Source organism: Myotis daubentonii, chromosome 2, assembly GCF_963259705.1.
Source record: "Myotis daubentonii chromosome 2, mMyoDau2.1, whole genome shotgun sequence".
In the NCBI taxonomy this organism is placed as follows: Eukaryota; Metazoa; Chordata; class Mammalia; order Chiroptera; family Vespertilionidae; genus Myotis; species Myotis daubentonii.
Window position 1 is genome coordinate 133,884,764 of NC_081841.1, and position 23,989 is coordinate 133,908,752.

Here is a 23,989-nt window from a genome sequence, read left to right on the forward strand (position 1 = left end):
GTATTTTAATTAAGATTTTCTTTGCAGCTAAATAGATGATCAATATTAGAAGACGCTCCATCAAAATAAGAAATAATGTATATTTTCTGTTTCTAGTTTATAAAGAGAAATGTCTGTATTCACTATTTATAGTGTCTGTATCCTAACATGCTTTTACTAAAGTTTGTTGATTATATTATTCAATATATATTTTTGTGTGTATTTAATAATTGAAATTTAAAAAGCTACACATTAACAGTCATATTATAATGGTGTTTTGTCAGTTTTCTTATATGTCTAATTTTTTTAGTTGAAAGATATGATACTTGATGCATAAATTTCTGCAATTAAAGTGTCTCCATTGTGAATAAAACTTTCATGATGAAGTTTATATATATATATATATATATATATATATATATATATATATATATATATATAAACTTTTACCATATATACCATATATATATACTTTTACATATATCAAGCCCAGGATTTTTATTTTGAAATAAAAATGCCTTTCATGGTATATTTTCCCTTTAACCTTCCAGCCTTTTGTTCTGCTATTCCCTACTTCTCACTTTACATTCTAATAATACAGCCTGGTACTTCAGCTCCTTTCAGATACACCTAAAATTTTTCTCTTCCTGAAATCCCCTGCATAACTATGACTCAGGCTTTATACCTGAACTCAGCTGTTATATCTTAACTGCCCCCCCCCCCCCAATTGATCTAAATACACTTTGCAAACCCACAGCACCATGCTTACCTATTTAATCTGTGTACTTGTCTGTATTTCTCACTGGACTATAAGTCCTTAAGAACATGGACCTTCATCTTTTCGTTTTTGCCCCCACATAAGACCTAAAACATAGTTGGTCGCTCAATTCTCTTGTGCTGTATCCAACAGAATGAACTTCCCACTGCCACACCTCTGAGCTTTATCACATTCTACCCCATCCTCCTGAAGTCCAACATGATCAGTCATCCTGGGTTTCTATTAGCTCTTCATCCATCTGCCTTGATGTTTGATGTGACTTCTTTGGACTATACTGAAGAGCTTCTTGACCAAGAGTTAGATTCTCTCCTTGCTTCTGTTGCCTCATGCTTTCTTGAGTAACAGCTTCTGGGTTTGTGCTTTCTTCCTTCAGAAGTGGTTTCTTGCACTTTAGCACCAACCCCTGGAGGAGTTGGAGAGAAATGGGTTGTCAGACATCATGGCCATTTAATACTTTTTGTTCTGAATTTTTGCTATCCAAGTCACTTTTTAATTGTAGTTGGGCTTACCATATTGAAAGGTAGTTGATCCATGGACATGGACATCTATGATGACTCAGAAGCTATATATATATATTTTTTACTAAAACTATATTTATTTGCATTGTTTTAATTATTAGCTTCTTGAAGAATTAATTTATGTAACATAATTATTGTTTTATTCAGATTCTTTAAGTTTCAAGAAACAAAACTTAATCAAGTTAGCTTGTGTGTGGAGGGAAAGAGGTGCTCTTATGTGGGGCAATGAGGAAGACAGGGATCATGGGAATTTGTGAATAGAACAATGATGAAGCTGAACCTTATGGAAACTGAACCTAGGAAGTTGCCAGGAACTAGGCTAGTCCTGGGGATTACCACTTGCTCCCCACCCTCTCTCATGGGCCACATGTTCTCTTTCTTCTTACTACCCTTTTCTTTCATTGTGCTCTGCAGATCTTTCATAGCATTTACTAGTACATGTACTTGGGTTTTGCTCCTTTATAAATTTGACTTAGCCCATCATGGCCTCTTCAGCTTCCATCAATTTTATTCTCTCTCTCTCTTTTTTTTTTTTTTTTTTTTCGAGAGAGAGAGAGAGAGAGAGAGAGAGAGAGAGAGAGAGATGGTTCTTCAGGTTACTTTTTAAAACCATGAATAAATGCACCTATAATTAGTCAACTTTGCTCCATCTTCATGGCTACTATTTTAGTTCAATCACGAACATCTTTCTTCTGAATTAGTACAATAACTTTTCCTACCACTATCTTCTCCCAATTCCAAATCCATTTTGCATACCCTTCAGAGAGTTCCCATTACTTTCATGATAAAGTACTGATACTTTAACACCCTTACAGGACTTTTTATGATCTAGGCTCATTGCTTGCTTCCTCAGTGCATCGCCAGCCTCATTTCTCACTTCTCAATCATGTGACTTGCCTCTCATTATACTGAAAATATTTAAGTTACTTAAAATATACCATGTTCTTGCAAACCTCTAGTTATATGCTATTCCTTCGCTCTGGAAAACTCTTCCTCTACTTAGTTTTCAGCTTAAACATCACTTCCTCCAGGAAGTCTTCCTTGACCAGGTCACTTGACTATGCTGCTATATATTCCCCTAGTAATGCACTTTCCCCATCATATAAAAACAATTTATGTTTTGTTTGTTTAATTGTCAGTCTTTCTAGGCAGAATGTAAGCTCCATGATAGCAAGGAATGTACCTGTCTTGTTCACCATGGTATCCCTAGTATATAACAGGCACTAAATAAATATTTAATAAATGAATGAAGGTCACACCATAAGTCACTGATACTGTTGGATATTGGGAATAGGGGAAGTTCGTGCCATATGGCTGCAACTTAATTCTAATTGCTGTGTCTTAAAGCAGATCTGTGAGACAAGAAGATTTCCTTGGTAGCAACTATGGTCCTGGTAGGCTACACAGTTAAATATGGAGCAATTACCCAAAATCAGATCTCTTTTTGTGACCTTGAATAGTAAATGACTTTGCCAGGTTGTAGGATTCCCGTGAAGCTCAACCCAAAGCAGCCTACTGACTGACTCCCCTCTACTCACACTGTAACAAAACTAAAATATCAGCTCCTTGCCATGACCTGCAAGATCTCAGACAATGGGGCCTCTTCCTGATGCTCTCAACTCATCCCATCCACTCTGTCTTACTCACTGTGCTCCAGCCTTCTCCACTCCTCAAACGCCCTTCCCCTACAGGCGTATTTCAGGGCCTTTGCATTTGCTATTCATTCCGCTGGGAATTCTCTTCCCTAGATTATTGCACAGTGAGGTTCATCGTTTCACCCTTGTTTTTTCTGATCCGTAGTCAGACGCGTTATCCATTGCGCCACTGGCCCGGTAGTCACCTTTGTTTTTTAGTTAATACATCTGCCCCCTCAGAGGCCTTCCCTAGCCACCCTGTGTAAAATGGTCCACACTTGTTCATAACATTTATCATAAATTAAAATTATCTGTCATATTTGCTTGCTTGTTAATTCTCTGTCTCACCATGAAAGGGTAAGCTCTAGGACAGTGGTTCTCAACCTTGGCTGCACATTAGAGTCACCTGGGAATCTTTTTAAAATCCTGATTCCTGGGCTTCATCCTTCGGAAATTGTTTCTTTGTTATGGGCTGGGGCCATTCGTAACAAAGAAACAGAATTTCCGGAGGATGAGGCCCAGAAATCAGGATTTTAAAAAGATTCCCAGGTGATTCTAATGTGCAGCCAAGGTTGAGAACCACTGCTCTGTTGTATCATCAAAATCTAGAACAGTACTTAGGGTCACAGTTACTCAATAAATATGCTAAATGAATGAATGAATGAAATGAAAGAATGAACAGGAATGTTTGTGCCCAGAGTTGGCAAAGATTTTTTTCTACCTGAACTCTCAGTATTTTAATACTATACTGTTTCCCGAGAAACACACAAAAAGAAGACAGTCTAGTCATATGTACACCAACTGTGTTTTCTGCTTTTCCCTGCGGACTCCTCCAGGCTCCCTAATCCCCATTCCCACCCACTTCTAACCTTGACCCTTTCTCCTGACAGCCCAGGACAGAGCCAATCCTCAGCAGCCTCTTTCTCCCTATTGCCTTGGGCTATCCTGAGCCTAACGAGGTCCCTGGGATGCATGCCAAATAAACTGCATGTTTATCAAGTATTACCTGAAATAAGAAAGAGGTTTAATTAGAGCTTTATAATCTCTGGACTTCTCCCCACCTTGCTGTCTTTGACTCACAGCCATGGATCAGGCTCTGACCTCATGCTGGGGATGTGTAGTTTACTTAGTATACAAACAAGCTAAAAAGATACAGTTTTCCAAAGAGATTTAAATATGTATCTGTTAGAATGATCACTTTCCAAATGATGTTTGTGTTCCATAATTCCATCACTTTACATCTAAATCTGGCACTAAACATACTGTGGGCTTCTTGTCAGAGAACCACGGAGGCTACTAAATTTAAATGATCTAAACTCTGAAATTGCAAGGCCTTTGTTGGGGAAGGTCACCATGGTCCCACCCAAAGCTGAGAAATACCTCTGGGGCACTCTGCACAGCAAGCACATTGGCCCAGCAGGAACGTAGCAAGCATGTCAAACTCGGCCCATGGGCCGCATGCGGCCCACAACAAATATTTTTGCAGCCCAGCCAATATAACGGCATGTAAGAAATGTTTTAATAAAAATTTCCTCACTTAATTTTTATAATGTCCTGTTACACACAATTATTAATAACGAACTACAAAGTTCGCTAATGACTGGTTACTATAATCGTGTTGCATTCATTTCCCTTATGCGCCTTACGCGAAGGCGCACCCTTTCTCTCCACTAATACTAGCAGCGAATATTTTAGCAGCCGATTGCCACGGCATTAGTATCGGACTGACTTGTTTGGTGTGCGCAACAGGAAATATTTCACTTTCGGAGAACAAGAAAAATAGGTTTATTTGTGTTACATTTATTAATTTGTGCAGTTATTCAGTGTCTGGTAAGTTAATGTTCAAGAAAAAATATTAATCTTTATTAAAGTGTTCTATTATTTTATGTTAATGATTACTCATTTATTTCAGCCCTTTGTACTCAGCATGTCTCTATCGAAATAAACACACATTTCTATGAAAATTGAAGCTTTTGGTTTTTTTTGCGGGCCACATCAACTTAAACCTTGTTTATTTTGCCCATGTTAGCCTTTGAGTTTGACATGCTTGGTGTACAAGCAGCCCTGGAGATGGATGCCTGGTCATCCAGCAAGAGAAGCATTATGTGTCTGTCTGGTTGAGAAGAGATAAAAAGCACGGATCAGACAGTGAAATGTGGCCACTGTTTGGCAAGGGCTTTCCAATGAAAATAAAAGATCTTAACAAAGAGTAGCTTGCAGTTTCAGATCTCCTAGGAGAGAGAATTTGGTGTCTGTAATTAGCAATTTTATATCAGGTGTTAGATTTACAAAATGGGGCAGGCCCCTTTCTGGAAGCCTGACATCTGAGGACAGGGAGTCACTGTGGTCCCCACTGGCTTGGGGCTGCCCCTGGGGAATAGCTCGTGGGGAGGTTTGAGGGCCAAACCTGGCTGACACCCAGCATGTTGAAGAGCAATGCGTTATCCAAGAAGAGGCAAGGGCCGAGCCCCAGAGAACCAAAGACAAAGAAGCCACTGTTCTGCCCTGGCTAGTGCCAAGAAACCTCTTTTAACCTCATTGCTTTTACTCAACATTTAGCAGTAAACTCAATCTTATGCCTTTAATTTTAAAAATCTTCTGGCCAGGGTTGGAATCAGATAACATGAATTTGGATGTATTTGAAAGTAAATGGAAAAATGAGAAATGATCCAGTTTTATCAAGAAGGCTAAATGGGCTGGGAATTTGGTGGTTTTGAGGTGGATTCCATTCTTCATTTCCTGGTGCTTCAATGTTTATCTCTGCCTTTGGTCGGGGGATAAAGTGATTCATTGTACACAGGGTCATGCAGTACCTTCTGGACTGTGATAAACATTCAGCGACAAGGTTAAAGCAATCTGAGGCCAATTTTGCTAATTGAATGATATTGTTTAGTTCATAAGGTGTTTTTCTAAATTAAATCAGTAAACATTTATCAAGCATCTGCCTATCATGTGAGAGGCTAACACACAAAAATGAACAGGATTTGAAATGCAAGGAAATGAAAAACAAACCAGCAGCATGGAGATTATAGCTAATCTTTTCTGAATTGTCGCCATAAAGTTAGAGACAGGAAGCGAACTAACTAACAGCCAAAAAGGAAACTTTTTCTGGGAAATATCCCTAGATATGGCCAAAATAAATATTTTGATCTGGGAGAAAACAAAAGTTAATATGAATATAAAACTGACCTTCACATTAAGATGCTAGGGCAACTCAAAACAACTTTGATAAAATTAGTGAACATTTATTATGTTGTAGTACTGGTTCTATGAAATTTTAAAAAATGTGGCTCACATTCATGAGGACAAATTTAAGCATGAATTATGCAAAAGTGGTATTATACTGTGCAAAAAAACTTTTTTGTGGTTGTTGTTTAGGAATGTTAGATGGAGAATAATGAGGTGGATGTGTATTTGGTTAATTGTCCATACCCCAGCAGCATTTGATTATGGCTGCTGCATCCCAGAATGTCCTCAAAGGCATGAAGGCCATTAGGGGTTAACTGAAATATCACATCTTTGTTTTGGATTGGAATTACCAGTATATCAACTTCACCCAACAAACCACAGCTGAGAAAAGCAGGAGAGGGCATTTAGAGTATATGGAATTCATTCAGTCCTCCAGCTACTATAAATTCTAACCTTAAATCAGGTTAGACACCAGAAGAGTGACCCAGGACCTGGCAGCTCCTCAGGGAGCTGCCCTCCCTCACCAACAGGCCACGGCCCACCCACCTGCCTGTCTGTTCCACCTCAGTGATCTGTACAGCACCTCTGCCCAGCAGGTCCTCTTCGTGTCCAGCTCTACTGCCCACGTGTGGACACCAAAGGCTTGGAGGTTAAGAAAGTTGCTAGGTTACCTGGAAAGTGGGGGAACTGGAATTTCATCAGGATCATGGATTCTGGATCAGGAAACACAGGCCCGGGGCCTCTGATAACAAAGGAAAGGTTCTCCCCACCTCACTGACAGGTTCACTGACCCAGTAGCGGCGGCTGCTCTGTCACCATCTGGGGAGGGAACCCCAAGAAGTTAGGCTTCTCCTCCTCAGCAGGTTTTTGGTAGTCACAACACAGGGGCTGGTAGGCTCTGGCATTGGAGCTGGTATGGAGCAGAATAGAGAATAGAGATTCATGCATATACCTGACTTTCCCTGTGCCTTTCAAAGTCCGGAAAGATGTTACTGCCTAGAAGGGAACCTCAGCCCATGACCCCATTCCAGATAGTCTTCCTAGATTGCAGTCCCCTTACCTTCCAGCTCTGCTCCCATGGCTCCAGATACTCCAGCTGGACATGGAGCTGCTGGAGAGGTCACAACAGGCCCGCACCAGGGGAGTCAATTGGAGAGACAGTGGAGCTGACCATTCCGCAGGATACCTGGGGTACATGGGGCATATAGTTCCAACAACACAGAGGCAAAATGCAGAGATGCTCATGGCCTAGTGTGAAGTTAAACAACACACAGTTTTCTCTAATATCCCTACAAATATGTAATGATTAATTTTCTACCCTCCATGTAGCTAGTGGTAGGGGGAGTCCAGATTACTTTGGGAATGGGACTGTGGGACCCTCCCGTGGGAGAGGCCTGGGAGGACACTGAGGAGTCTACAGATTTGAGTCTGAGCTCTGGGTTGCCAAGGTCATCTCAGGGTCTTGGGAGTACAGACTCCTCTGTACCCACTGTCACCTTAGACCAGCTCTGGCCACTGATGGCCTGGTACACCTGCCCCCATCCAGGGAGATGGAGAAGCTGCACTTGTCCACTACTCCTCCATGGTCTCCTGGGTGGAGCGCTGCAAAGATAGTCTCCAGTATCTAGGCCGGGAGACATTGGGGCCTGCCTGGGCTTCACCACAGGGGGGAACCCCACCACAAATTCTTCACCCCAGACCAGGCACAGAGGGGCATCTGCATAGACCTCCAACCAGGGAGGGAACAAATTACATGTGGAGGACCCAGAATTAACAAGAGGATAGGTGAGCTTGGTCCCTAGCACTCACCTTTTCATTCTGCCAGTCATGACCAGGGACATACACTTGTCAGACCCACCAGTTTTCAGCACCTACCAACCTGCTCCTGCCCAGGAAGGCTCCCCTCACCACCTGCCTTTCCCCTACCCTGCCAATATGAGAAGGGGCAAGGGGTATGGTGTTGCCCATGTGGGATCACAGTGGCCTGGCCTGAACTGGCCTGCCCTGTGTTAACTGAGGGTACACCTTGCTGAATGACCAGCAGCATAGAAGGTGAGGTCAAAGCCATTGTCTACAGTGTGTGAAAATGATTTCATTATTAACTCTCCAGCAGCTGCAGTCTTTAAAACTCAGCAAACAACTGGAAAATTTCTTCCTATCACAACTATCTCCCTATTGATGGTCATTTGTGGTGTTTCTAGTTCTTTGCTATATAAATAAGGCCATAGTAAATATATTTACACATGTATTTTAGTATTTGTGTATCTTTGAGACAGAGTCCTAGAAGTGGGATCGATGGAGGAAAAAAGCATAAGTTTTTGTAGTTTTGCTTGATGGTGACAAGTTTACCTTCTGTAGGAGTTGTATCCTAGCAGTGCATGAGAGTGCTTTTCCAGACAGACTTTCCAATAAAAGATAAGAAATAATATTAGTATAATTGTAATCTACAGTTCTGTTTGTGAATAAGATCATCAGTGATTCTATCAAGGGTATTGTCCTTGAAATGTTGGTGGTAGAAACCAAATTGTACTGTGTTGAGTGAGTGGGAGGATATGAAAGAGAGAAAACACTTTGTCTATAATGAGGGAGAGAGACTGGGCAGTAAGTGGAAAGAAAACTGTGCTCTCAAAATAGATTTATTTCACTGCTAAAAAATACTGCATTAGGTTTAAATGGTGTCAGGAAGAGTTCTGTAGAGTGGAAGAGCTTGAAGGGAAGGGTAGACAAGAGATCATTGATAATGAACAGCTCCTAAATGCAGATAGGATGGGACACCAAACAGAGCTATAGAGACTGGTTGTATAGAGAAGGGGAAACAGATCTTGGTTTGTAATAGGAATCCATGTGCAGGTTGTCATTAAGGTAACACAAAATGGTAGATTCCTTTTCATGATGATTGCTTTAAGATGTAGGATGTAGGACCATCTGGCAAAAGTGAGAGTGTCTCTGGCTGGTATGGCTCAGTTGGTTGATTGTCATCCTGTGCACTAAAAGGTCACTAGTTTGATTCCTGGTCAGGGCACATGCCCAGGTTGCAGGTTTGATCCCCGGTCGAGGCAACTAATTGATGTTTCTCTCTTACATTCATCTCTCTCTCTCTCTCTCTCTCTCTCTCAAATAAAAACATATTTTAAAAAATAGGTATAATTTTAAATAAAGAAAGTGAGAGTGTATTGTTATCTATTGCCACATAATAAACTATTCCTAAACTTAGTCACTTAAAACAATAATAATCATTTCCTGTAGCTCAGTTTTAGTAGTTTAGGAATTCAACTTAGCTTGAAGGTTCTGGTTCAGGGACTTTTATGAGTTTATAGCAAGATATCAGCAGGGACTGGTGCTAAAGGATTCACTTCCAAGGTGGTTCACTCACATGGGCCTCAGTTTCTCTCTAAATAGATCTCTCCCCAGGGCTCCTTGAGTGTTGGTGCAACATGGCTTCCCCCAGAGCAAGTAGTGCAAGAGACCAAGGTGGAAGCTGCAGTACCTAGGACCTACTAGGCTTGAAAGTCACCTCCACACATTTTATTAGTCACACAGCTCAGCTCTAACTAAATGCAGGGGGCTTGGATCATTAAGGCTATATAGGAAGCTTACTACCATAGGGGGGAAAGGTGAGGATATATGAGATTTAAAGAGATTAGGTAAGGTTTGATGAGTAGGAAGTTTGTTTGACTTGTAGGATTGTCCTGAAACATCAAGGGCTATTTTCATGTTGGTGACCATGTGTTTCCAAAGGTGGGAACATTACAGGTCTTGTGAAGGTTGTTCTGTCCAAAGGTTGCCATGGAGCAGGCCAGAGTGAAGATAGGAATTAGGGGTATAGAAATTTGTTGAAATGAGGGACAATGTAATTAGAATGAGGGAAGGAGGTGGCTAATGAATATCAAGAAGTAGAAGAGTGGGTGGACACATGTACTGATAGAATAAATGAATGAGCAAGAGAGAAGTTTAGAAGATTGGTTCAGAGAGATATTTCGGAACTATTGTTCTAGATGGCAGAATAGTGTCAGGTGATGACAGAGTCTAGAGTGCATCGATGGAAATGTGTGGCCAGGAGAAGTAGGGCAAACTCCTAATACAGTGAGGTTATCCTCAAAAACTGATGTCATCTAAGGGAGGTGGGACAGGAAGTTGAAAGAGTGATGCAAGTCAATGCCAAAGTCTCAGTGAATAAGGGGTTGTAGCAAAGGAAGTGCTTATGACAATACCTGGGTGGGAAGATGTACCATGAGGCTCAGTGATTCTGAGGTGAAGCAGTAATATATTAGTTACTAGAGGCCCAGTGCACAAAATTCATGCACTGGAGGGGGGGGGGGTGACAGTGGTGTCCCTCAGCCCAGCCTGCACCCTCTCCAATCTGGGACCCCTTGAGGGATGTCTGACTGCCCGTTTAGGCCCAATCCCACCAGGCTTAAATGGGCAGTCGGACATCCCGCTCACAATCCAGGACTGCTGGCTCCCAACTGCTCGCCTGCCTGCCTGTCTGATTGCCCCTAAAGGCTTCTGCCTGCCAGCCTGATCACCCCCTAACCACTCCCCTGCCAGCCTGATCGACACCTAACTGCTCCCCTGCCAGCCTGATTGCCCCCAACTTCCCTCCCCTGCAGGCCTGGTCCCCCCCCAACTGTCCTCCCCTGCAGGCTTGGTTGCCCCCAACTGCCCTCCTCTGCCAGCTCAGTCGCCCCTAACTGCCCTCCCCTGCCAGCCTGGTTCCCCCTAACTGCCCTCCCCTGCAGGCCTGTTCCCCCCCAACTGCCCTCCCCTGCTGGCCATCTTGTATCCACATGGGGGTGGCCATCTTGTGTGTTGGAGTGATGGTCCATTTGCATATCACCTTTTTATTATATAGGATATCATTGGGGACACAGGAAGACAAGTTCTGCCATCACACAACCTCGAGTTTATCATCTGCTAAAAAAAATAAAGGTCCACTATCAAAGACAGAACTTGTATTTTGAAGGAGGACATAATGGGCAGGCTAAGAATGATTTATCCTTAGTAATCCAGAGAAAGAGAGAGAGGGAGAGACTTTGAAGACTGTATTTTCCCATTTATTCCAAAGCCTTCTCCTGAGTGCACAGTGGGAGTAAGAGGAGAAGTGTCCTGATTCTTGCACTGTCCTCTTGGGTTAGGAAAATTTACTGTCCAAGTTACAAGATGGTGGCCATAATCCTGCCCCTCACTTGTGGTAAATTATTGGGTCCTTACAGCTTTCAGAATCCAGGCATTAAAGGCCTCTGTACCACAAAACATTTAGGGGAAGGGGGCTGAGCAGATGAGGTGAGAGTGGAGTGCCAGGAGCCCAGTGGTTATTGGTACCTGAATATGTGGTTCTTGGGGTTTGGGATTTGGGTAGTTTAAGCATCTGTAAAGATACCACCTGTGTGGTGAATGTTTTTGAGCTTTTTAATAATACCTCTAATTCTTTCTATAAACCTGAGGAAATAACAATGGTATCCCTGGAACTTCAATTTCTTTATCTGTAAAATGGGGATAATAATCTCTCCTTCCATTGCAGTAATACCTTGGCCCTATTTTCTGGCCCTTGGGGAGACAGGGCTGTGCTCTTATGAAATCTCTCTCTCTCTCTCTCTCTCTCTCTCTCTCTCTCTCTCTCTCTATATGTGTATGTATAAATGTAGGATCAATCACAGAAATTTAGGGAAACTTCCAGACTTCTGAGTATTAGAACACTCGGGCACACCTGTAATCTTGTGAGATTTCTTCTCTCCACCCAATCTCTCCTCAGAAAGGATGCATAGAGGCAGAAATGTTATAGCTTTAGGTGAGTCAGATAATATTTTGCCAAATAATTATTCCTTTGACCAGAAGTTGGATTTATTATCTTTCATGGTCTGGGGCCTCACAGCCAAATGGGGTCCTCAGGCATCTGATTATGGGTGAGGGGCTTCCCAGAAAATGTCAGCCTATATCAATATTTACTACATTTTGAAAGCTTCCTCCGGGGTCACTTTATTTTTTAAAATTTATTTCTTAAATATATTTTTTATTGATTTCAGAGAAGAAGGGAGAGGGAGAGAGAGAAATAGAAATATCAATGATGAGAGAGAACTATTGATCGGCTGCCTCCTGCATGCCCCACACTGGGGATTGAGCCCCTTAACCCAGGCATGTGTTCTGACCAGAAATTGAACCATGACTTCCTGGTTCATAGATCATGCTCAACCACTGAGCCATGCTGGCCAGTCTCCAGGGTCACTTTATACATGTCATGTTCTGCTGAGAGTTGTAAAGGGAAGGAGTGATTATGTTCTAAACTCAAGCAATTGATATGGCCATTGGGAAGTTATTCATTATTTACCAAGTACTTCTTTGATTTCGACAATGTCCCAGGAATGTGTTCAACCTTGTAGATTGAGGATAATAAGATTGTAGGATTTCGTATCTAACTGGAAAAAAGAAAATAACTTGTGTTTTAGAGATGCATCTAACCTTGGGAGGTGATATAAGTAGATAGAAGATGAGCAGTAAGAACTGAGCACAAGGGAGAATATGGCAGTGAAGGTAAATGCCGGTACTCACCACCTTCCAAAACCACATCAAAATTACAACTGAAATACAGAACAACCATCTGAAATCTGGCTGAGTGGAAGTCCTATAACTAGAGAAGTAAACAAAGTATATCAAGACTAATAGGAGGGCGGAGGCACAGAACTGGCTGGTTCAACACCCACGTGTGTGTGTGTGTGTGTGTGTGTGTGTGTTGTTCTTTTTAATTGGGTGGGATATCTGGGCTGTAGAGACCTCCTGTGAGAAGCCAGGGGTCCCAGCCCCACACCAGACCAAAGCCGAGAGTTCCAGAGCTGGGAAGAGAAGTCCTCCTAACTTTGGGCTGTATAAACCAGCAGGGATTGTGGCTGAGTGACACAGAAGCTTCTGGAGACCCAGTAGTTCCTCTTAAAGGGCTGTTTCACGAACTTACTTGGACTTGATCACTTTGGGCTCCAGCACTAGGGTGGTGGCTTTGGTGGACGTAGGAACATATGGGGAAGAACTGGATTGTCTGGCACAAGGGCAGGAACTCACCAGCAGCTTTTATCAGGACAGGGGTGCTCACAGGGGTTATTGTTCCTGTGGTGGGATCTCCCCCTCCCACGACTGACTGGCAGCCATATCTGAGTTGCCATCAGCACGACCCACACTGGCTGCTCCACCCTGATGATTCCCACTGCATCCAATTTTCAGCCCCACCCAAGTTGTTTGCAGCAGCTTTTGCATATGAATGGTCTGTCATGGCTCAGGCTTCAGACTTTTCTAAAATCTTCCAAAGAAGCAGCAGCTGGCATCAATGTCCTCATACTTATCAATAAGAGGCCCAATAGCACCAGCCTGCCTTGCTTCACAAATTGGCCTCCCCTGGGAACTTCCAAACCCAATACAAGTAGCAGACAACTACAGATAGCTCTGTAGTGCCTGGTAGGTGATCCCAAGCAGTGACTGACTTTGCATCTCCCAGGAGGCCCCAGAGCCAGTACAGCTAGTGGACAGCTTCAGACCATACCAGATTACAACTCTACACATCTACAAGTGGCACACTCAAGGGGCAGACTCAGTGAGCACCAAAGCCCCACTGAAGCAAGTCCTTCTCAATAGAGGTGTCTCCTGCACAGCAGCATTTCTGCTGTAGTGGCTTCAGGTACAGCCAATTGGCCTGGAGGTAATTCCTCTCAGTGACACCAACAGTGATCAAAGCTCAACTACAACAAGACTGTGTACACAGCCCACACAGAGGTTTACCTAGAGGGCCAAGCTCAGGTGACTGGGGAGGTTGAGCCACTGGGCCCTACAGGACACTACTACACAAGGCCACTCTACCAATTCCAGGAGACATAGCAGCTCTATGTAATAGATAGAAACAAACACAGGGAAGCAGCCAAAATGAGGAGACAAAGAAACATGTCACAAATGAAAGAAATGGAAAAAAAGTAAACTACTGGATACAGAGTTCAAAACAATGGTTATAAGGTTGCTCAAGGATCTTAATGAGAGCTTTAAGGGACTTAATGAGAGCATCAAGGAACTTAGTGAGACTTACAAGAATCTTAGTGAGAATTTCAAAGAGAGGAAAAAGGACCAGTCAGAAATTGAGCATATACTAACTGAGATAAAGAATAATTTATAGGGATTAAACAGTAAAATAGAGGATTCTGAGAATCAAATCAATGATTTGGAATATGAGGAAACAAAAAACACCCAATCAGAAAAGCAAAAAAAAAGAGTCCAAGAATATGAAGATAGTGTAAGGAGCCTCTGAGACAACTTCAAGCATACCAACATTCACATTATGGGGGTGCCAAAAAGAGAAGAGAAAGAGCAAGATATTGAAAACCTATTTGAAGAAATAATGACAGAAAACTTCCCCTACCTGGTGAAAGAAATAGACTTACAAGTCCAGGAAGCTCAGAGAATCCCAAATAAGAGGAACCCAAAGAGGCCCACACCAGACACATCATAATTAAAATGCTAAGAGTTAAGACAAAGAAAGAATCTTAAAAGCAGTTAGTTACCTATAAGGGAACACCCATGCAACTGTCAGATGATTTCTCAAACAGAAACATTGCAGTCCAGAAGGGAGTGGCAAGAAATATTCAAAGTGATGAATAGCAAGGACCTACAATCAAGATTAATCTACCCAGAAAAGCTATCATTTGGAAATGAAGGTCAGATAAAGAGCTTCACAGACAAGAAAAAGCTAAAGGAGTTCATCACCACCAAACCAGTATTACATGAAATGTTGAAGGATATTATTTAAGAAGAGGAAGAAGAAGGAAAATAAAAGATAAAAAATATGAGCAATAAATGGCAATAAATACATATCTATCAACAATCTCAAAATGAAAATAAACAATCAAGAGATTTAGTGAACAGAATAAACTGATAAATAAAATAGAACAAGAGGCACAGAAACATGGAACACACTGACAAATCTCAAATCTCAGAGGAAAGGTGGGGGTGGGAAGAAATTAACCAAAGATCTGATATATGCATTACTTATGGACACAGACAATAAGATGGTGAAAGCCTGGGATAGGGTGGGAACCGGGTGGAGGGGAGCAATGGGGGGGAGGGGGACATCTGTAATTCTCTCAACAATAAAGTTTTTTTTTTTTTTTAAAAAGAACTGACCCCAAAAGCAAATAAAAAACTGACCTTTCCTTCCTTCCTTCCTTCCTTCCTTCCTTCCTTCCTTCCTTCCTTCCTTCCTTTCCTTCTTAAATTAAATTTATTGAGGAGTATTGGAGAAGTTGTGGAAAAAAGGGAACCCTCATTCACTGCTTGTGGGAATGTAGACTGGTGCAGCCACCATGGAAAGCAGTCTGGCGATTCCTCACAAATTGAGAATAGAGCTATTATATGACCCAACAATCCCTCTCCTGGGTATATACACAAAAACCTTAAAATCATGTATTTGCAAAGATATATGCACCGCTATGTTCATTGCAGCATTATTTACTTAACTATTTTTTAAAATAAATTTTTATTGATTTCAGAGAGGAAAGGGGGGGAGAGAGAGAGAGAGAGAGAGAGAGAGAGAGAGAGAGAGAGGCATCAACGATGAGAGGGAATCATTGATCAGCTGCCTACAGCACACCCCACAGTGGGGATTGAACCCACAACCCGGGCATGTGCCCTTGACCGGAATCGAACTCAGGACCCTTCAGTCCGCAGGCCGATGCTGTATCCACTGAGCCAAACCAGCTAGGCTACTTAACTGTTTTAAAGTGTATAATTCAATGACTTTTAGTAATGTCACAGTGCTATGCAACCATCACCATTATCTAATTCCAGAACATTTTAATCACACCAAAAATAAACCCCAGAGTCATTACATAGTCAGTCCACATTCTCCTTTATCCCAGACACTGGCTACCACTAATATACTTCCTGTTTCTATAAATTTACCTATTCTTGACATTGTATAAAAATAGAATCATGCAATACAGTAGTCCCCCTTTATCTGTAGTTTCACTTGCTATAGTTTAGTTTACCCATAGTCAACCATCATCCAGAAAGTTAAATAAAAATTCCAGAAACAAATAATTCATAAGTTTTAAGTCACATATTTCTCTGAGTAGTTTAATGAAATCTTGTGCTGTCCTGCTCTGCCCCACGTGGGATATGAGTCATCCCTTTGTGCAGTGCATCCACAATGTATGTGCTATGGGCCCTTTAGTCATTCAATAGTCATCTTGGTTATCATATTGGCTATCAGATCTTCTGAGTCAGAGAGGGGAGTGGGGGGGGGGGGGAGAGAGAGGTTGAGATAGAGATACAAACAGAGAGAGACCACATTAGTATAACTTTTATTGCAGCACATTGTTATAACTTTTCTCTATTTTATTATTAATTTTTGTTAATCTCTTACTGTGCTCAATTTATAACAAACTTTATCATAGGTATGTATGTATAGAAAAAAGCATAGTATTTATAAGCTATGGTGCTAACCATGGTTTCAGGCATCCATTGGGGGTCTCAGAAAAAAGATCCCCCACAGATAAGGGGGTATTTTTGTGTCTGTGGTTTGTCGTTGTTGTTGTTGTTGTTGTTGTTGTTGTTTTTGCTTAGCATGTTTTCAAGGTTAAGCCATGTTGTATGATGGATCAGAACTTCATTCCTTTTTGGGGCTGAACATCATTCCATTGTGTGTATATACCACGTTTTGTGTATCTACTCATCAGCTGATGGGCATTTGAGTTGTTTCTATCTTTTGACTATTATCAATAGTGCTGCTACAAACATTCATGTACAAGTTTTTGCTCAAACACTTGTTTTCAGCTCTCTTTAGAATATCCCTAGAATGGAATAGCTGCTCATACAATCATCCTGTTTAACTTCTTGAAAAACCTCTGAACTCTTTTCCTCAGTGGTTGCACCATTTACATTCCCACCAGCAATATATAATGGTTTCCGTTTCTCCAAATCTTCACCAACATTTGTTTATTTTATTTTGCTTTTTTAATATAGCCATCCTTGTGAATGCTAAGTAGTATCCATCTCATTGTGGTTTTTATTTTTATCTCCCTATAGAATAATCAGGTTGATTATCATTTCATGTACTTTTGGCCATTTTTATGTCTTTGGAGAAATGCCTATTCAATTCCCTTGCTCATTTGAGAGGAGATGGGTTGCTTGTATTTTTGTTGTTCAGTTGTAAAAGTTCTATATATATATTATTATATATATATATTATTGATTTTTTACAGAGAGGAAGGGAGAAAGAAGGAGAGTTAGAAACATTGATGAGAGAGAAACATCGATCAGCTGCCTCCTGCACACATCCTACTGGGTATGTGCCCACAATCAAGGTACATGCCCTTGGCCGGAATCGAACCTGGGACCTTTCAGTCCATAGGCCGATGCTCTATCCACTGAGCCAAACTGGTGAGGGCAGTTCTTTATATATTGATGTTGGACCCTTACGAGGTATAAGATTCACAAATATTTTCTTTATTTTGTGTATTCTTTTTGCTTTCTTGAGGATAGTTTTGCTGGATAATAGTTTTTTCTTCAAATACTTTGATTATATCATCCCATTGCCTTATGGCATTCTAATGAGATTTCTAATCTTATGGATTTCTAATGAGAAATTAGCTGTTAAACTTATTTATGATTACTTCTACATGATGAATTGCTTCTATTGCTACTTTCAGGATATTCTAATTGTCTTTGGCTTTCAACACTTTGATGATAATGTGTCTCAGCATGGATGTCCTTGGGTTTGTTCTGTTTGGAGTTTGTTTGATATGTAGATTCATAACTTTCATCAATTTTGGGAATATTTTGGCCATTAATTTTTTCAAATATGTTCTGACCCTTTTTCTGTCTCCTCTACTTCAAGGATTCCTGTTATGCATATGTTGGGTGTTTAATGTTGCCCCTCAAGTTTCTTATGTTCTCTTCTTTTTGTCATTGTATTTTATTTTCTTTCTGCTCTCCAGATTGGTAATCTCAATTGACCTATATTCAAGTTCACTGATTATTTTTTCTGACAGGTAAAGTCTGCTGGTAAATTTCTCTAGTGAATTTTCATTTCAGTTATTGCACATTTCAACTCTAAAATTTCCATTTGGTTCCTTTTTACAATTTCTCTTTTTATAATGGTCTCAGTTACTCTGTCCATTGTTTCTTTTGCCTCTGTTTACATACTTAAAATAGTTGATTTGAAGTCTGTCTAGTAAGTACTTTCTCAAAGATGTTTTCTATTGATTTCCTTTTCCTATAATAGGTTACATTTTGTTGTTTCTTTCCATACCTAATAATTTATTTGCTGTTTTTTTTGTTTATTTGTTTGTTAAACCTTCAACTCAAATTCTCACCCTAATGTGTGAATATATATATACTCTTGAAAAACTCAGAGAAGGCAATAGCTATAGAATAGCCTTCAATTACAACTCCAGAGAGTCAGGTAACAATTCACATGAAAAGATAGCTAAATATCATCAAAGTGGAGAAATCATGGAAAAATTGTAGAAAATAAAAGACAAACTTCAAATCTTCACAGCAGCAAAAGAAAAAGGATATGTTGCTTTCAAAATAGTAACAGTAAGGTTGATAACTTTTCACAAGAAATTATTAAAATAGCAACACAATGAATGGCATTTGACATCTAAGGGGTTGAATGAAATTGAAAAAAAAAAAAAGCCAGAAGAGCCAGCAAAGATGGTAAAATAGATAAATACGGTGCTCCCTCCTCCTATGGCCACATCAAAAATTATAACCAAATTATGTAACAACCACCCTTGAGAACCACCTGAAGACTAACTGAACAGAACACAATTAACTAGGGATATAAAGAATCACATTGAGACTGGTAGAAGGGATAAAGAGGCAAAATAGGCTGGTCCAACACCCATATGCGGCTTTTAAGAATCAGGAAATATATCTTGGCTGCAGAGGTCCACCCTGATAAGCAAAGGGTCCCCACACCACACCATGCTCACCAGCAAGGGGCACCAGTGTCAGAAAGAGGAGTCCCCAAAACATTTAGCTGTAAAAATGAGCAGGGATTCTGTTCAGTGAGATGGAGGGATGCCAGAGTCTCAGGCATTTCTCTTAAAGGGTCCTCACATGGATTTACTTGCTAACAGACTCACTGGGTCTGAGCTCCAGTATTGGGGCAGTATCTAGAAAAGAGCCAAGGATTTATGGGGAGAAATTGAATTGTCTGGCTACAGTCAAGGGCAGGAGGGAGAGTCATTGGAGAGACAGAGTGCTGGAAGGTGTCATTGTTTCTTTATTTGGCTCTCCCCCACCTCAGCCTGAAGTCACAGGCAGGCACCAAATCTGAGTCTCCATCAAACTCACCCCCACTGGTGATTCCCTAAAAACTGGTCCAATCCAACTCGTGCATAGGCCAGAATCTCTTTTAGCAGCTATTACTGACAAGCTTCCAGACTTGACCCACACTTCAGACTTCTTTAAAATCTCTGAAAGGTCCATAAACCTTAAATAAGCAGAAGCTGGCTTTTGAGTGCCCTTGTCCTTTTGTTAATCAGCCCCCATCTCAGCACTAGTAGCAGCTAGCCTTGGTTCATAGCATAGCTCTGCCAGGTACCTTCAAGCTCAGCACAGGTAGCTACCACAGATCACTTTGCAGCTACTACCATGTGGCCTTGAGCTGGACAGAGGCAGATGATTACCTGGGCTTGAACTGGAGCACCTTCTAAAAGGCCCCATAAACAAAAAACCATGTGGACACCTTCAAATCACACCAGAGCACCTCACAATTAGCTCCACAAATGACACACCTAAAGAGAGGACTCAGCAGACAACATACTAGTATTCCTGCTACAGCAAAACCCAATCCATGGCATCAGCTCCCACAACAGCTCATCTGCTGTTATCACAGCCAGTCCTAAAAGCCAGCCAGCCAGAGGGTCAATCCCATCCAGTGATGTTCCAACAGCAATCAAGGCTCAACCAGAATAGGCGGGCACACACAATTCACAGGAACACCCCTGATGCACCCAGCTCAGGTAAACAGAAAGACTATTCCACTGGGCCCCATGAGATACCTACTACATAAGGCCACCCTGACAAGACTCTCAGATATAGTAGAAATACTTAATATGTAGAAAGAAACAAGAAAGGTATCCAAAATGAGGAGACAAGGAAATATGACCCCAAAACAGAATAAAACTTCAGAAAAGGAATCAAACAAAGTGGAGAAAAGAAATATGCCAGATAAAAAGCTTTGAAAAACCTAGAATAGATTAACTCAGTGAGAACTTACACAAAGAGATAGAAGTGAGAAATAAAGAATACATTAGATAGAATGAATAGCAGATTAGATGAAGCAGGGGATCAAATCAGTGATTAGGAAGACAAAGTAACCAAAAACACCCAATCAGAACAGCAAAAAGAAAAAAGAATTTTTAAAAATAAGGATAATTTAAAGAACCACTGAGACAACATCAGGTATAACAACATTTGCCTCATGGGGGTAGCAGAAGGAGAAAAAAGAAAGCAAAGGATTGAAAATCCATTTGAAAAAATAATGACTGAAACTTGCCTAACCTGGCATAAGAATAGACATAGAAGTCCAGAAAGCACCAGGAGTCCCAAATAAGATGAATCCAAAGAGGCTCAAACTAAGAAAATAAAAAATAATCTTAAAAGTAGCAACAGAAAATCATTTTGTTATCTTCACGGGAGCTCCCATAAAACCATCAGCTGATTTCTCAACAGAAACTTTGCATGCCAGAAGGGATTGGCATGAAATATTTAAAGTAATGAAAAGCAAGAACCTAGAAGAAAAAAATGGCAGTCAAATAGGCAGATGTGTCATGCACCTCATCCCTGGGCCAGACTGGAAATACAACTAAATCAGAGAAGATCCACCTGGAATTAACAAATTAGACACAGCTGAGGAGACAATTTACAGTAAGGAAGGGCAGAGGACACCAGGAGATCAGTAAGAATGGGGACGGGATGAGGGTTTGAGAGGGACAGCCAGCCAGCAAGCCTAGAGGGTGAGGAGGAAGCTGAATTGCACCAAAGCCACGTCCCTTGGTGACAGGCGCAATATCCAACTGTGAAAAGGGAAAGCCACAGGGCTGCTGGTGGCTGGGGAATCTGGGCCCAAGACCGCAGCTGTAAAAGGCTGCACTGCAAAAGGCAGCCTCAGCAGCTCGGTGTTGGGGAGAGAAAAACCCAGTTTTGTTGTTGTTTTGGTGTTGTTTTTGCTTTTATTCTCTAAACCAGCGGTTCTCAACCTGTGGGTCACGACCCCTTTGGCGGTCGAATGACCCTTTCACAGGGGTCGCCTAAGACCATCCTGCATATCAGATATTTACATTACGATTCATAACAGTAGCAACATGACAGTTATGAAGTAGCAGCGAAAATAATTTTATGGTTGGGTCACAACATGAGGAACTGTATTTAAAGAGCCAGAAGGTTTGAAACCCAGAACACAACTTTTCTATTGCAAACACCCACCGGAGGCTTTGGCATGCCTGAGAGGCACAGACTTGAGGTGCCTGAGGAGAAACTGGGGAAGGAAGCAGGGCAGGGAGATGTGGCCAGGAATCCCACATTAGGGCCTTCTTAATCTTCCAAACCTAAGCAGCCATTTCTCCCCAGAGGAGCTAGCCCCTCCCAGTAGCCTCAAGCAGGTGATACAGCCTGCCACACCCTGCATTTTAAGCTTTATAGAGGAAGCAAAGGCAGAGGCCAAGCTTACCTATCTGAGTATGTAGTCCCAAGGAACCCTCAGTGACTGGATTGGAAGGTGGGCCAGTCCGCCCCACTATTCGGGGGAACCTGATAAAAAACTCTACGTTTCCAGCCAACCCCATTAATCTCCATACAGGATCATTGACCAACCAAGGCCAGAGTAATATTTTGGCAACTCTCAGAGAAGTAGCTCTGGGTTAGGAATAAAACACCCATCTTATTCCCAGAAAGCAAAACAGCACCAACCCACCTAAAGCCTGTCAGAAATAGGTGCTTGAGTGATTAAGACTGACAGCTGGCAGACAGGCAAAGAGGGCAGATTGGCTCCGCCTGCTTGAATCCAAGGCCTGTGGAGACAGACACAAACAGAGGACCTTTGGATCACTTGGAGCTTCAAGCAGGGTGCTAAAAGCCAAAAGACAGTGCCTGACAGTGGCCAGAACCTAAGTACCTGACAGGAAGCCCAGAATTAGCAGACAGAACAGAAGAGTGGGGTCCTAAACCAGCTCCCATGGGGCATTAAGCCTTGGCTGGAGTGAATGACACTTCACTTTTTTATTTTTATTATTAAATTTTTTTTTAATTTAATCTTTATTGTTCAGATTATTACATTTGTTCCTCTTTTTTCCCCCCCCCATCCTCCCAGCTCCCACCCCACCCTCCGCCCTCACTCCCCACCCACTGTCCTCATCCATAGGTGCACGATTTTCCTCCAGTCTCTTTTCGCATCTCCCACACCCCTTTCCCCCCCCAAGAATAGTCAGTCCATTCCCTTTCTATGTCCCTGATTCTATTATGATCACCAGATTATTTATTCACTTGATTCTTAGATTCACTTGTTGATAGATGCATATTTGTTGTTCATAATTTGTATCTTTACCTTTTTCTTCTTCTTCCTCTTCTTAAAGGATACCTTTCAGCATTTCATATAATGCTGGTTTGGTGGTGATGAACTCCTTTAGCTTTTCCTTATCTGTGAAGCTCTTTATCTGACCTTCAGTTCTGAATGATAGCTTTGCTGGATAAAGTAATCTTGGTTGTAGGTTCTTGGTATTCATCACTTTGAATATTTCTTGCCATTCCCTTCTGGCCTGCAAAGTTTCTGTTGAGAAATCAGCTGACAGTCGTATGGGTATTCCCTTGTAGGTAACTGAGTTTCTTTCTCTTGCTGTTTTTAAGATTCTCTCTTTATCTTTTGCTCTTGGCATTTTAATTATGATGTGTCTTGGTGTGGTCCTCTTTGGATTCCTTTTGTTTGGGGTTCTCTGCGCTTCCTGGACCTGTAGGTCTATTTCTTTCACCAGGTAGGGGAAGTTTTCTGCCATTATTTCTTCAAATAGGTTTTCAATATCTTGCTCTCTCTCATCTTCTGGCACCCCTATAATTCTGATGTTGGTGCTCTTGAAGCTGTCCCAGAGGCTCCTTACACTATCTTCGTATTTTCGGATTCTTTTTTCATTTTGCTTTTCCGGTTGGGTGTTTTTTGCTTCTTCGCATTTCGAATCTTTGACTTGATTCTTGCGCTCCTCTGGTCTGCTGTTGGGTGTCTGTATAATATTCTTTATTTCAGTCAGTGTATGCTTAATTTCTAGTTGGTTCTTTATCACAACATCGAAGGTCTCATTAGATTTCTTGAGGATCTCACTACATTTATCGGCGGCTTCTAGACAGTTCTTAAGAGACCTTAAAAGTGTGGTTCTGAACTCAATATCCTCCATTGACAGTTTTGTCCTGTTTCTTTGTCTCCGCATTTTTTATGCTTTCTTGGTACACCCCCTAGTGGTCTTTGTGCGCAGTCTTGTTGCCTTTAAGCCTTGATTGATGTCGGCAATACCGGGGGTGATTTGACCTCCAGGCTAACTGGCTATGAGAGTCCGCTGTGTCTGCAGTGGGAGAGCTTCTGTGCTGGATCTCTAGGGTGGTGCTAATCTAGCCTTTGCCTGAGGCTATCCGGCAAATGGTTCTGCTCCGGGCTTGGGCGGGGCGGGTCCCTGGGGATCTACAGGGCGGGCGGAGCGAGCAGTTATGGCTGCTCTCAGTTCCTTCCCCAGGCGCTCTGCCTCTCAGAGTCCCAGCAATGGCTGCAAACCTCGGAGAGAAAGCTGCCTTCGAGTTCCGACCGAAGCCAGACAGTCCCGCTTCTCCCGTTTGAGTCTGGGTCCCCAGAGACTCGCCCGGATCTGGAGCTC

The 23,989-nt window shown here is 41.8% G+C and overlaps 1 pseudogene; it reads right to left on the reverse strand.

The window, feature by feature from the left end:
* Positions 1-959: 959 nt before the first annotated feature.
* The window catches only part of LOC132225900 (actin-like protein 9), a 97,979-nt pseudogene continuing 74,949 nt past the window's right edge, over positions 960-23,989 (reverse strand).